The 13,180-nt window shown below is 45.3% G+C and overlaps 1 long non-coding RNA gene across 1 annotated transcript in view; it reads left to right on the plus strand.

Annotated features, from left to right (window-relative positions):
- The first annotated feature begins 1,199 nt into the window (after positions 1 to 1,199).
- The window catches only part of LOC145716712 (uncharacterized), a 20,288-nt gene continuing 8,307 nt past the window's right edge, over positions 1,200 to 13,180 (plus strand). The window contains exon 1 of the long non-coding RNA XR_014139510.1: positions 1,200 to 1,215. This is a non-coding gene — a long non-coding RNA (uncharacterized LOC145716712). The remainder of the gene's footprint in view (positions 1,216 to 13,180) is intronic.

Here is a 13,180-nt window from a genome sequence, read left to right on the forward strand (position 1 = left end):
TAAGCATGGTAGGACTTCGCAATTGATCAGACACTCAGACATGGGGCGTGAATGGAGAGTGATGTGCCCATTTGAGAGAGAAAACAGCAATGCTTGACCTCTGGGGAGGAGGTATTTCAGACCAGACCCCTACTCTGGCAGTCCGAATGGGTTTCGTTTCTTCTGCTAGCTCCAGTAGAATGTAAGCAGCTAGAGGATGGAGTTTGCTTTTTATCCAACGCCATATTGCACGACCCTTAGAATAGTGCCTGGCACATTTGAGACCCTCAACTGAGAGTTGATGAGTAAAAGATAGGGACCACAAGTCATGAATATGCCCCCATTTCCATGCTTCCTTGGGTTGGAAGCATTGTCACAAGTATTGGACCTGCATCTAGACTCAGAGGGAACGAGTACGGGGATCTTGTGGAGGTTGTGGAAAATGCACCCTCTGGCGCCACCCCACGCCGCCCCCCGGAGATTTGGATTCAGTGGGTTGGGGGCAGGGCCCAGGGATCTGAATTCTAACAAGCAGCTAGTCTACAGATCACACTTTGAGAAGATCATACATACTATGTAGACGTATGGCCACAACTCACCTGTGATGGCAAAGTCAAGGCTGAGAAAAAGAAGGCTATGGTCTTGGGCAAAAACGACAAGTCCTTAGAATGTCCTGGAGATGAATATGCCCCATTTCCACGCTTCCTTGGGTCTGAAGCCCTGCTTTCTATCACCTGTGGGACCTGAAGAAGCCAAGCCAAGGGATATTTTTTTTTCCCTTCATGATATTGTTATCCAACATGAAGGAGCATTTGGGGAAGGGGGGTGCAGAAAGCAGAGTGGGGCAGGGAGGTCAAGAGGAAGAGGGAGCAGCCCTTCCTGACCGCCTCATGGCCTATGAAATATGCATGCACATTTGTTCAACTGTCTAATGTCCGCTCAGTAGGGTGGCCGGCGCTGCTTTGGAGCCAGCTGGGTGTGTGTTCTAATCTTGGCTTTGTCCCATGCAGGCCATGTGACCTTGGACGGTAGACTTAAGCATTCTGAACCTCAATGTCCACATCTGCAAAATGGAAGAGTTATAGAACCTACGTCATAGGATTGTTGTGAGGATCGGTTACCCAGAACACAGTTTTCGAGTAACTTCAACAGGCCAGGCATTGTTCTAGGTTCTGGAGACCCAAAGGCAGCCAACACAAGCAACAATCCTGCCCCTCTCCAGACATATTCTAGTAGGTGGGTACAAAGTTCTTGGCATGAGCCGTCTGCAGGCATCATCCTCCCCCATGTCACAGACAGGGACCGTGGGGGTTCAGAAAGTTTACATCACTTACTCCTGGTCACGCAGCTGGTAAGAGTTGAAGCTAAGATTATTTTTTTTAAGGATTTAATTTATTTATTTGAGAGAGAGAGAGAGCACACAAGCAAGGTGAACAACAGAGGGAGAGGGAGAAGCAGGCTCCCCACGGAGCAGGGAGCCCGATGCAGGGCTCAATCCCAGGACTCTGGGATCATGACCTGAGCCGAAGGCAGATGCTTAACCGACTGAACCACCCAGGCGCCCCTCGAAGCTGAGATTTGATTTCAGTCTGCTGCATTCTGAGGCTCCTGGTCTCCAGGCTCTCCTTCAGACTGGGAGACAGGCAGGGAAACCCAGCTCCATAACAGGGGCAGAGCATAGAACTGGCCAAGTACAGGAAAGAGGAGAGTTGTTCTAGAGAGGCCACATGGGGAGAGAAGACAAGCTCAGGCTGGCTTGGCCCATGGTGGTGTTCCTCTAACAAAGCATTTTGTCTCTCCCTTTCCCTGGGAGACTTGGGGTTAATCAAGAAACCCAAACAGGGATGACCCAAGCTTGAACTAGTCTGGCAAGGAATAGTACAAGGAAGAAATCAGCCAAGAGCTGAATCCATTCCAACAAACAAGGGTATTTCTTGGGCATATGCCAGGAGGGCACCAATGCCGAGAGCCTCTAAAGTGTAGTCTGGAGGAGGAAGGAGAGAAACGGGAAACTTATTTTTGATGTTGGCACTCTCAGAGACGAGAAGGAACCTGCCTATTCTTAGCTGCGTCTGGGGGCTCGGCGAAAGCTCTCTTGCTGAATTATAGACAAGGCGAGCATTTATTAACTCTGGCCCCATTGCAGCCTGGCTGCTAGGCAGATTCCAGGAGATGTTATCTGGAAGGTGCATCACTGTGTATAAATATTTCAGAGGTCAGGACCCAACACAGAGTTTGAACTTTCAAGGGCCTGAGTGTGTTTATCAAGGAATGGATATTTAGGCTTCATTTCTGGGTGTTGGGTAATCTGGAAATCACTTTGGATGGCTGCTCAGAGCAAACGCTGATTGCCTTATGAGGCCTGGGATGAGGTCCACGTAGCATTGAAAAAATCTGCGTCCATGGTAGGTTTTGGCTTTGCATCCTTAGGGCATCTTCCGCAGGCAGGAGTCCACAAATCAAGAAGTTCGGGGAACCTTCCGCTTTGTGAGAATCTCCTAATGAAATGCTTGGAGATCTTGTTTAAGGTAAATCTGATTAGGAGACAGCGGTGAGGCCTGAAGACATGGGTAACAAGCTCTCACGTGGTGTTGATCCTGTTGTTCACGCCCACCCTTCCTGCAGCAGGTTTCTAGAGTCTTCCGACCTCTTGGTGCCATATTGCTTTTTATACCATATGGCTGGAAAATCCACTTTGCAGCAGTGAGAAATGTGTTGGGTGGTAAGTAACAGAACATCTAGCCTCAGTGGCCTGGATAGGGGGTTTCAGAGCAAATGCATAAAAAATCTAGGGCAATTCCAATAGCTCACTGCTAGCATCGGTGATCCGGGTCTTCTGTTTTTCCTTCCCTGTTCATTTTCATGCTTGTAACCCCATGCAAAGCACCTCTTGTACCTTCAAGCTGCACATCCGCATTCCAGGTATGTGGGAGCATCCCAGGAAGTATGAGCAAACAGCGAACCATTTCAGAGACCTTCAGCTTATGTCACATTAGTCAGCACTAAGCGACATGGATGCCCCTCGCTTCCTGGAGCCTGACATCACAAATATTACTAACCGAGCACCCCACTGCCCTGCAGTTTGGGGGTGGGTATGGGGGGGCAGCCGGTAGCCCCTACCACCGTGCTGTTCAAACTGCTGGGCCCAAATATACACAACTACCATTTGAAGACACAGAGCACCAAGGAGCATTAAAAAAACTAACTCTGATCATCAAGGACTTAGTATGTACTAGGATCTGTGTTAAATGCCTTTTTACACAGATTATTTTGTTTAGTCCCAAAAATCCTTTGGAGTAGAGATTCTTCATATTCTCGGTGACCTTACTTCAATGTCTCAAATGTGTTGTGTTATTCTCCATCACAGTGTCTTTTCACAGGCTTAGCCTACTGCCTAGAACGTTCTAGATCCCTTGGCCCCGTGGCATGCTGGTAGGTGATTACTAACTGGCTCTTCGGGGGAGGGAGGCAAAAACAAAAAGCAAAACCTGATCTGTAGCATTTGCCAGTTTCTGTGGTGTAAACATGGCCACTGTGGCCAATGTCCAGCTATACACATGACGTCACCGAAACACGGGGTCGGGAAGAGAAGCCTCACCAGCTCAACTGGTCATTAAGGAGCATCCCCACCATCTGACTATAACACTCACAAATGATCCTGAGAGCACAGAGGTAGTAGGATGATGAGGACGTGATGAGTTTTGAGAACGTATTACTTTTTTTTTAACATAGCATATTTAATTTTATGTATATATAATTTAGTTCTTATTAATGACAGTGCTCAGTGAGCAGCTTGCAAAATTCCTGAGACGAGAACTCTCTCTGCTCACGTGGCGTATGGGCCAGGTCCAGCCCACGGCGACTGCAGTCTCACCAGTGCTTCTTCTTCCTCCGGATCCCATTGCAATCACTTTGTAGCAAAGCCCTCCACGGAGCGCCCATCATGGACCCTCACAGCACATAGCTCACCTTCACCAGGTCAGTTAGAATTATGATTTTGTGTTTATTTGTATGAATCTTTGGATCATGGTTATTCTCTTCCCTGGACAGGATTCGGTTTCTTCCTCATCATTGTATTTGGGGCACCTGAGTGTCTGGCACGTAACAGCTATATAAAAATCACTGCCAACGGAATGAGGGCAAAGAGAGTTAAAAAAAATATGCCTGATCACTGAGCTGGGACATATATACTCAGGACTATCCAATTCCAGAGTTGTGTGTAAGTGTGTGTGGGTGTGGGTGTGTGTGTGTGTGTGTGTGTGTGTGTGTAGCTTCAGGATGGCAGTTGGCAGGGTAAGCTGACCTACAGATCGGAAGAAATAGCTCTTGATAATTGAGTAACTTAACATCATGACAGGGTAACATATGTGTTACGATTTAATCTTTAATACATCCTTTGGAATTTTCTTCTCAAGACTAAAAAACTAAAAATCCTGATTAACTCAAGCAGATGATAACCAACCTCTTTCCTGTGATCAATTAGTGGACAGGCACATGGCCCCGTTCTGGCCAATAAAACATGAGGAAAGCCTTGGGTGTCCATGGGAATGCTCTCTTGCTCTTGAAAAGGAACACCGAAAGGACAATAATGAAGCAGTGATATAACACGCAGATTAACGATGAGCTCTCTGGAGTGGGAAGGGAGAGAAATGTGATTGGAGGTGGATACACAGAAAGATCCAGTAGTGTAAGTCCTGTTTCTAACACTGATCAGTAAGTTACATGAACATGAATTTTACTATTCTTGAAACCTACTAGGTACATGATGTGTAAGTAACATATAATTAAATAAAATCATAATATATGTATATGTGTATGTCTGTACTTGTTTATAGGAAATACTTTAAAACAAAAATATGAAAAAATCCCAATGTGGGGAAAAAATAATCTGTTCTACCTGGACATTATTGTGTCCTGGTGGGAGGCTAAGAAATATGCGAGTATAAGAGGGCCTTAAGCTGGAATCAAATCTCTTTTTTTTCTCATCCTTTTAACAAAAGTTCTTTGAGCTCCTATCTACCCAGCCTGGTGCTAGCTGTCAAGAATACAATGGTGAGTAACGCCAAGGCTTTTGGTGATGAGTTTGAGCCACTGAATGAGCCAACGTCGGGATTGCTCTCCAGCTGAGTGATCTATTCTGCCAGATTTTATATCTTACAGATGCATATGTATACGAACATTCTGATATTGGACATGAAGTTTAACTTTGCTGCTTGCACCTGAAGTCATCCTAGTAGACACAAGGAATGCGAGCAACATGCTTGCTTGGCTCATGGAGAGATCCCCACACCCCATGTGTTTGGCATATAATCACACATCAGGTTGAAGCTTGGTCCATGTGAAAGCATCCCTATAGGGCTACAAGATAGAGGGACAGGAGGACAATGAAGCCATAGCAGGCTCCAGAAGATGTCCCAGCAGGACGGATTGGAGTCCAAGAGAAACTCTCTCAGGTCATCACTGGGCAGAAATGAATCGATGAGCTCCAGTAACAAAAGTACAGCTTCACGCTGCATGCATCGTGATGGAAATGTTGTGTGACCTCTTGCTTGGTTGGACCTAATGAAACTTTTGTCTGTTAACTAATAAGTTAACAGAATTTGACAGGTAAAGCCACTTGAATGATCAATTATAAAACCGTAAATAAGTGAAATTGCATTAAAAAAAACAAAGCCGAGGCTTCAGGGAGAGCCAGTGGGAGGTTCGTGGAAAGCCTACCTGAGCTGACAGTGAGGGTTTGGTTACACCTGGCCCCTCGTTCTCTATGCTTTTCTGCTAGTAAGTTTCAACTGAAACTTGACTTTGCATGTCCTTACCCAGGTTCTGGGGAAGTAAGCTGACCAACCTGACATTTGACGCTCACCTTTAATTTCCAGCTTGAGTGGGTGCTGAAGAAAAGCCATGTATAGTCGGACAGTAACCCTGGGATCAGTTTGGTGCCTCAGTCCATAAGCATTCATTGAGTGCTACTGCATGCCAGGGCTGTTCTTGGCGCTGGCAATGAATAAGGCACAGTGTCCCTTCCAATAATCATGGATAAGATGTATTGAGCACTTACTCTGTGTTAGGTACCATTCCAGGTGCTTTACATTTATACATGAAACCCTTAGGAGGTAAGTGAAAATTTTATCCCCATATTACAGATAAGAAAACTGAGGTCCAGAGAGGTCAAATAATGTCCTAATATCACCCGACCAGTATACAGAAAGCCAGTAAGGGAAATTAATATGTCCAAATCTGAACCACTGATCTTTTCTGTGACCTGTGTCATGCCCAGCCCAACCCTGCTCTGCGTACCATACAAGGGTTCCTCAACCTCAGGACTGCTGACATTTGGGCTGGATCGTTCTTCACTGTTGCAGAAGGAGGGCTGTCCTGTGCAAGTGTGTTTAACAGTCTTCCTGCCTCTACTCACTAGATGCCCACAGCACTTCCCAGTTCATGGCAACGCAAACCATCTCCCGACACTGCCCAGTGTCCCCTGGGGGCAACATCGCCCATAGTTGGGAACCACTGAGCTACACCTTCCCAACTTGGTTGACAGCTGCTACCTCCTCTGATTGCTCATCCTTTAAATGCTGGACTCACCCCCGGCTTTTCTCTCTCCCCGACCCCCATGCCCATCCATTAGGAATCTGGACCCTGAGGGATCTGCTCCCCATCTTACCCACACCCCTAGTGTCTCTTCCTCCTCCTGTAAGAACGAGTCCTAGAAGCTCAGGGCCCAGTCTTATGACCTCATTGAAACTTAATTAATTCCTGTCACCATATACAGTTGCATTGGGGGTTAGGACTTCAATATATGGGGTTTGGGGCCACAACTGAGTCCCCAGTACCAGGCATACTCATGTTCTGTTTGCACTGACTATCCCCTGCACCTGGAATGTCTTTCCACCAGTGATCTGTGTGGATCACAGCTTCACTGTTTGCATGTTCTTACTCAAAATGTCCCTTCTCTGCAAAGCCTCGATGGACCACTCCAGTGAAGGGTATTTGTCCCCCTCACACATTCTTCCACACTTGGTCTCTCTCACTGTCTTCTACATCATCATTTCTGCTCAGCACTTACACCTTCTAATTTCCTGCTGAGTTTGCTGATTTATTATACTCACCGGTAACTGTCTTGGGGGGAGTCCCATGAATGCATGGGCCATTGTCTGCCAAGTACAGTACCTGATACAAGATCCATGCCTAACAGTCAGTAAAGAAATGGGTGAGGGGGCGGGTCCAGAATTCAAGCCCAGAAATTGTGGTTCTGGGATCCATGCTCTTAACGTCTAAATGATACTGCCTCGTAGACTGGGGTGGGAAGGAGATAAGTAAATAGATAATGTCAAATCAATGTGATTAATAAAATGACAGAATTATGTGCAAAATGTAAAGGTAGCAGAATGTTATTATCTTCACCTGCCTGGGGCGGGTGTGTGCATGTGTGCATGCGCATGTATCTTGCGGAGCGGGATAATATTGGAAAAGAGTTCCCAAAAGAAAACATGAAGACACTTGCTCTTTTAAAACATCAAAAGTAACTTTTTATTACAATTACAGAAGAATACATGTTGGCTGTCAAAATACCAGAAACCACAGATAAGCAAAAAGAAAATAAATCACCATCCTCCCATCACTTTTTATTAAGTTCGTATGTATGGTTTCCAGAACAATATTTGTATTTTTTCCCTTTAATATGAAATTGTACTATAAATGCTAGCTTGTATTCTACTTTTTTAACTTACCCATCTGCCAGGGGCATCCTTGGATGGGTCTCGAAGGATGAAGAGGACTTCATCAGGCTGGCAGGACAGAAGCAGAAGTAGAGGGATATGTGAGATATGGACAAGGATGGGACAACTTGAAATATAAGGTGGTGGGAAAACAGGCAGAGGATGTGGCTAGAGAGGTGGGGTAGAAGAGAAGTCAGGAGAACTCTGTGTGCCCCAGCAAGAACATACCTTTGTCCTTTGGGCAGGCCAATGTTTCCTGAGGTGTGGAACATAAGCCATCAGTGGGATGGCGGACGGTTGTAGGAGGTAAAAGAGCAACACTAAATCATATATAAAGAAAGTTGTTCTCTTTCTCTTTCAGTCCTTCTAATTGAATAGAGCGGGAAGTTTCGGTCAGTGTTAATGTGTCTTTGACTCCTTTCTAGAACCTGCAGTCTCCCTTCTGCAAAACAAGAGAGGAACCTCAGGCTCAGAGCCTTGAACAAGCACCAGTATCTACTCAGAATGTTATAAAATAATTTTGTCTTCTTGCACTTACTTTACTATCATTAGATCATCTATTCAACAATATTGAACATCTACCAGGCACTGTTCTAGGTGTTTCTATTTATGGCAAGTTAGAGTGACTTCTACTTATGGTGATACTGGTATTACGGTATAATATGATTATGGTATGATATTTCTTTGGAACATGTTATGATCGGAACTGTGTCCCTCCCCCACCCCTTCAAAGTCATATGCTGAAGGACTAACCCCGGGTACCTCAGAGTCCAACTGCACTTGGAAATAATGCCCTTAAAGAGGTGAGTGAGTTATAAAAGATCATTAGGGTGTGTTCTAATCCAATAGGACTGGTGTCCTTATAAGAAGAGGAGATTAGAACACAGACACATGCAGAAGGAAGGCCACATGAGGACACAGGGAGAAAGAAGGCCGCATCCACAAGCCAGGGAGAGAGGCCACAGAAGAGACCAACCTTGCTGACACTTGATCTTGAATTTCTACTCTCCAGAACTGTGAGAAAGTCACTGTATGTTTAAGCCACCCAATCTGTAGTATTTTGTTATAGCAGCCCTAGCAAACTAATTCAGAACATAGATTCATTGATGTCACGAAAACGAGCACCTTTACATGACTAATGTTATAGGTCATCTTATTGGTGGAATGAGGATGAAGCAAAACTCATGAGAGGGATACATGAAAACATGGGCCTCCAGTAAAATTCTTAAAGGTGATAATGGAATAACTATATTGGAAGACCACCCAAGAAGTATTGAGAACCATGAATGAACTTAACACAAGGGGCCTACAACATCCAATCTAAGGGAACTTGACTGCTGCTCCTTTCCAGATGTAGTAAATTGTGTTAGTTAAGACATGTCCCCACTGTCCCTGCCTTCAATCATTGCTTAATATGCCCCGTCTAATGAGTAGTCTCTGACCCACAGTCCAATACTCCACACGAACCCTCTCCTCCAGCCAGACTAGTCCCACAGCTCCCCAGTTCTGTGTTACATTCACCCACCTTGCCTTTGCTCCTGTGGATCCTTGGGGCTGGTACCCCATCGGTCCTTCACAGCACCTGTTTGGATCCCACTGTGGAAGAATTGCCATTATTAAAAATATTTCCTGATGGAATCTTGCTCCCCAAGGGACCCTCCATATAGGAGAATGCTAACTGTCTGTCCCATTGGTGGACTTTGGCTTTCAGAACTTGCCATGGCTTTCTTTGGCCAATGAAAGATCAGTGATGCATTCCACACTGAGCACAAGCTTTCAGAGCCCCTCAATGGTCTGTCACCTTATGCCAAAAGATGAATACTACCCCAGATAGACCCTTATGCCAAAAGATGAATACTACCCCAGGTAGACCCTGCCCCTTTAGCCTGGGTCCAGAATAAAAATGGTAGGGAGCCGAGCTGAAGCTGACACATAGTAACCATGGCGTATTTGAGGAATACCGTAACGTACTTCTAAGATTTGGGGCTTACTTGTCACTGCAACATAACATAGCCTAAGCTAATGGATACACATTCTTACTCTTAAAGCCCAATTTCAGGATATTTGATTAAGCACATAATGAGCACTTTCTCCATGCCTGGTACTGAAGTATTGGTGTTATACACCTCCTTTCTCATGATACAGACAACACCCAAGGAGCTAGTTACCATCATTTTTCTCATTTTACAGACAAGTTCAACAGCTCACCCAAGGCCAAACAGCTAGTGAGTTAGTAGGGTTGGCTGTTAAGCCAATGGGCAGGAACATGCTCCCCTAGCAAAATGGGTGCTCCTTTAGCAAGAGGTGCAATGGGCAGAGGGCAGGAAAGGGAGTTCTGTCAGGTGCAGAAGGAAGGAGAAGGGGAACCGAGTGAAGGGGTAGGAAATCTTCTGGGCTACAAATCTGGAGACCCAGGCTCTTTAAGTAGCAACTCAATACTTAACCAGCTTAATGAAGTAGGTAAGAGCTGTTCCAGAGGTGGCTGCTAGGTAGGAATCCCAGCTCTGCCACTCTATAGCAAGTAACTTCTCTGTGCCTGAGTTCCCTTACCCATAAAATGGGAATCATGGCAATATCCATCTCACAGAATTCTTATAAGGAGTAAACTAATTCATGTACTTAAAGCAAGTAGACATAGTAATAGTAGCCACCCAGCTACTATCAATAATAATAATAATATCTATTGTGGTTGTTATAATTCAAATGATGATGATGATAGAAGTGATCTTAGACAAGTCACTTTACTTCTCTGGGGCTCAGTTTTCTCATCTATAAAACGGAGCTAAAAATACCCAGACGTCTCAAGGATCTCTGTGATTTAATGGGATATGCCTAAGATTAGTCACTAAGAGATGTGGTTTCTGCTTCATTTGTCACTCTGTGGAAACGAAAGAAGGCCCCTGAGCCATGTGGACCTCAGCTGCCTCACCTGTCACACAGGACTACCAACCCCAGCCTCGTTTATGTCACAAGACTTTGGCAAGGGTCAGCTGGGAAGGTAGGAATGCAAGTACCAAGAATGGCGAACAGTCCCATATAACTAAAATCACCATGAGCACCAGGGAGTGGAAGTGTTCTCCCATTTTTCTTTTCTTTTTTTTTTCTCTGCCTCACTCCCTGTCAAGAATCCAGTTAAAAAAGGACACACCTCCATCACTCCCAGGAGAACAATATTACAAAACTGCAACCAACTCTTAGAAAGAAAAAAAAATCCACCCCCCCAGCCCAGCCCTGTCCCTTCAGGAATTATTTCTTAAGCCTGTCTAATTCCCGGTTGGGAGAAGAGATCACAGGTACTGTTTGTTCTGGGGGCCTCGAAAGAGGAGGCCACAGACGCCTCTTTGCAGAGAAGGTGCGGGCAACAATTTCATTCTTTAAGGACTGCCTCGTTGCAAGACACATAGCCTAATACCCTGAGATGCCCCACTGTCAGGAAAATAATCGGGTGGCATTTGGAAATGAAAGGACCCCACACTAAGACAGTTGTTTCTTTGGGGGCTTGGTGATGCTGAAGAGATATGGCTGCCACAGACAATGGCCAGACTGACCCTGGACCCCTACCTCACGCGCACACACACACACTGTAAGCGTCACCCACTATAAAACCTGGATCCATCCCTGTTATCCCTAAAACAAGAGCTGATGTTCATGAAACACATTTTGCCATGAACTGTACTCAGAGCTTCACAGGGACTACTGTACTTAAGGACCTTCGTGCCTCTTGGCAGCCAGTAAGTGGGGAAGCTGGGATTTGAAGCCAGGCAGTACAACCCCTAAGACTTCATCACAAAACTATAGGAAGCCTGTCACAGTGCACACCGTCGGTAGAAGCTCACCACAGGACTTTTTTGCCAAAGCAGATCATTTTGACTCATTGACTTTCTGTTCGGCCTGACTCTTATAGCCAGAGATTTTTCCCAGGGGTCAGCATGGAGGAATCTACGTTTTCACACATGGGAATACTTGCTGAGCATGTGATGTGGCCACCGCATGTGGCTACTGGGCCCTAGTGGGTGTGTTGGGTTTCAGGTATAGACCGTGATGCCAAAGAGCTCTGGGTTCCTATCCTGACTTTGTTGTTTGCCCACAGTGTAGCCTTGGTGATTTACTCAACCTTTTGGAGACCACTTGGCTCATCCACAAAGTAGCGATGAAGATAAAAAGACTTACCTCACGGGGCTGTATGAACATGAAATACAAACAATTACTGGGCAGTCCTTTGCACAATGTCTGTATATTGGTATATTAGCCAAGATTCTTGAGAGAAACAAAACCAACAGGATGTGTACACACGTTTCACTTCAGACCTCCATGCTATGAAATGGGTCTGCCCCAAATCTGCAGGATGGTTTGGCAAGCTGGAGCCCTCAGGGAAGAGTTGATGTTGCAGTTCAAGGCCACAGAATGTCTGCTGGCAGAATGCCTTCTCCCTTGAAAGAGGTCAGTCTTTGTTCTAGTAAGGCTTTCAACTGATTAGGTGTGGCCCGCCCACATTCAAGAGCATAATCTGCTTTGCTCATAAAACCAACCAATTAAAACATTAATCTTATCCAAAAATCACCCTCACAGCAACATCCATGATGCTGTTTGACCAAGTAAATATTTGAGCACCACGGCCCAGTCAAGTGGACACGTAACATTAACCACAATCAAGAAACTATCTTATAGGTGAAAATGAGTTAAGAAAAGTTAAATGGCTAGCTCAAGGAAGTAATTATAAAGGTTTCTTATTTATCTTATTGCTTGTTCTCCTTCACCAGAAAGTAGGCCTCACAAGGAAAAGGATTTTTTACTTATTCTTTCCATTACAGCATCTTTACCAATTAGAATAGTTTGGGGGATGCCTGGGTGGCTCAGTCAGTTAAGCATCTGCCTTCAGCTCAGGTCATGATCTCTGGGTCCTGGGATTAAGCCCCGCATTGGGCTTCCTGGATCAGTGCAGAGTCTACTTCTCTCTCTCTCCCTCTGCCCCTCCCCACTGCTTGTTCTCTCTCTCTCTCTCTGTCTCTCAAATAAATAAAATCTTTAAAAAAAAATAGAATAGTTTGGGGCACAGAGTAGGCATTTAATAAAGTGATTGAATGTCACCAACAGACACATGAAAAAGTGCTCAACATCGCTCAGCATCAGGGAAATCCAAATCAAAACCTCAATGAGATACCACCTCACACCAGTCAGAATGGCTAAAATTAACAAGTCAGGAAATGACAGATGTTGGCGGGGGTGCAGAGAAAGGGGAGCCCTCCTACACTGTTGGTGGGAATGCAAGCTGGTGCAACCACCCTGGAAAACAGTATGGAGGTTCCTCAAACAGTTGAAAATAGAGCTACCATATGATCCAGCAATTGCACTACTGGGTATTTACCCCAAAGATACAAAAGTAGGGATCCGAAAGGGTACGTGCACCCCGATGTTTATAGCAGCAATGTCCACAATAGCCAAACTGTGGAAAGAGCCAAGATGTCCATCGACAGATGAAT

This window comes from Leptonychotes weddellii, chromosome 13 (assembly GCF_054177405.1).
Source record: "Leptonychotes weddellii isolate Sample4059 chromosome 13, ASM5417740v2, whole genome shotgun sequence".
NCBI classification, from domain to species: Eukaryota; Metazoa; Chordata; class Mammalia; order Carnivora; family Phocidae; genus Leptonychotes; species Leptonychotes weddellii.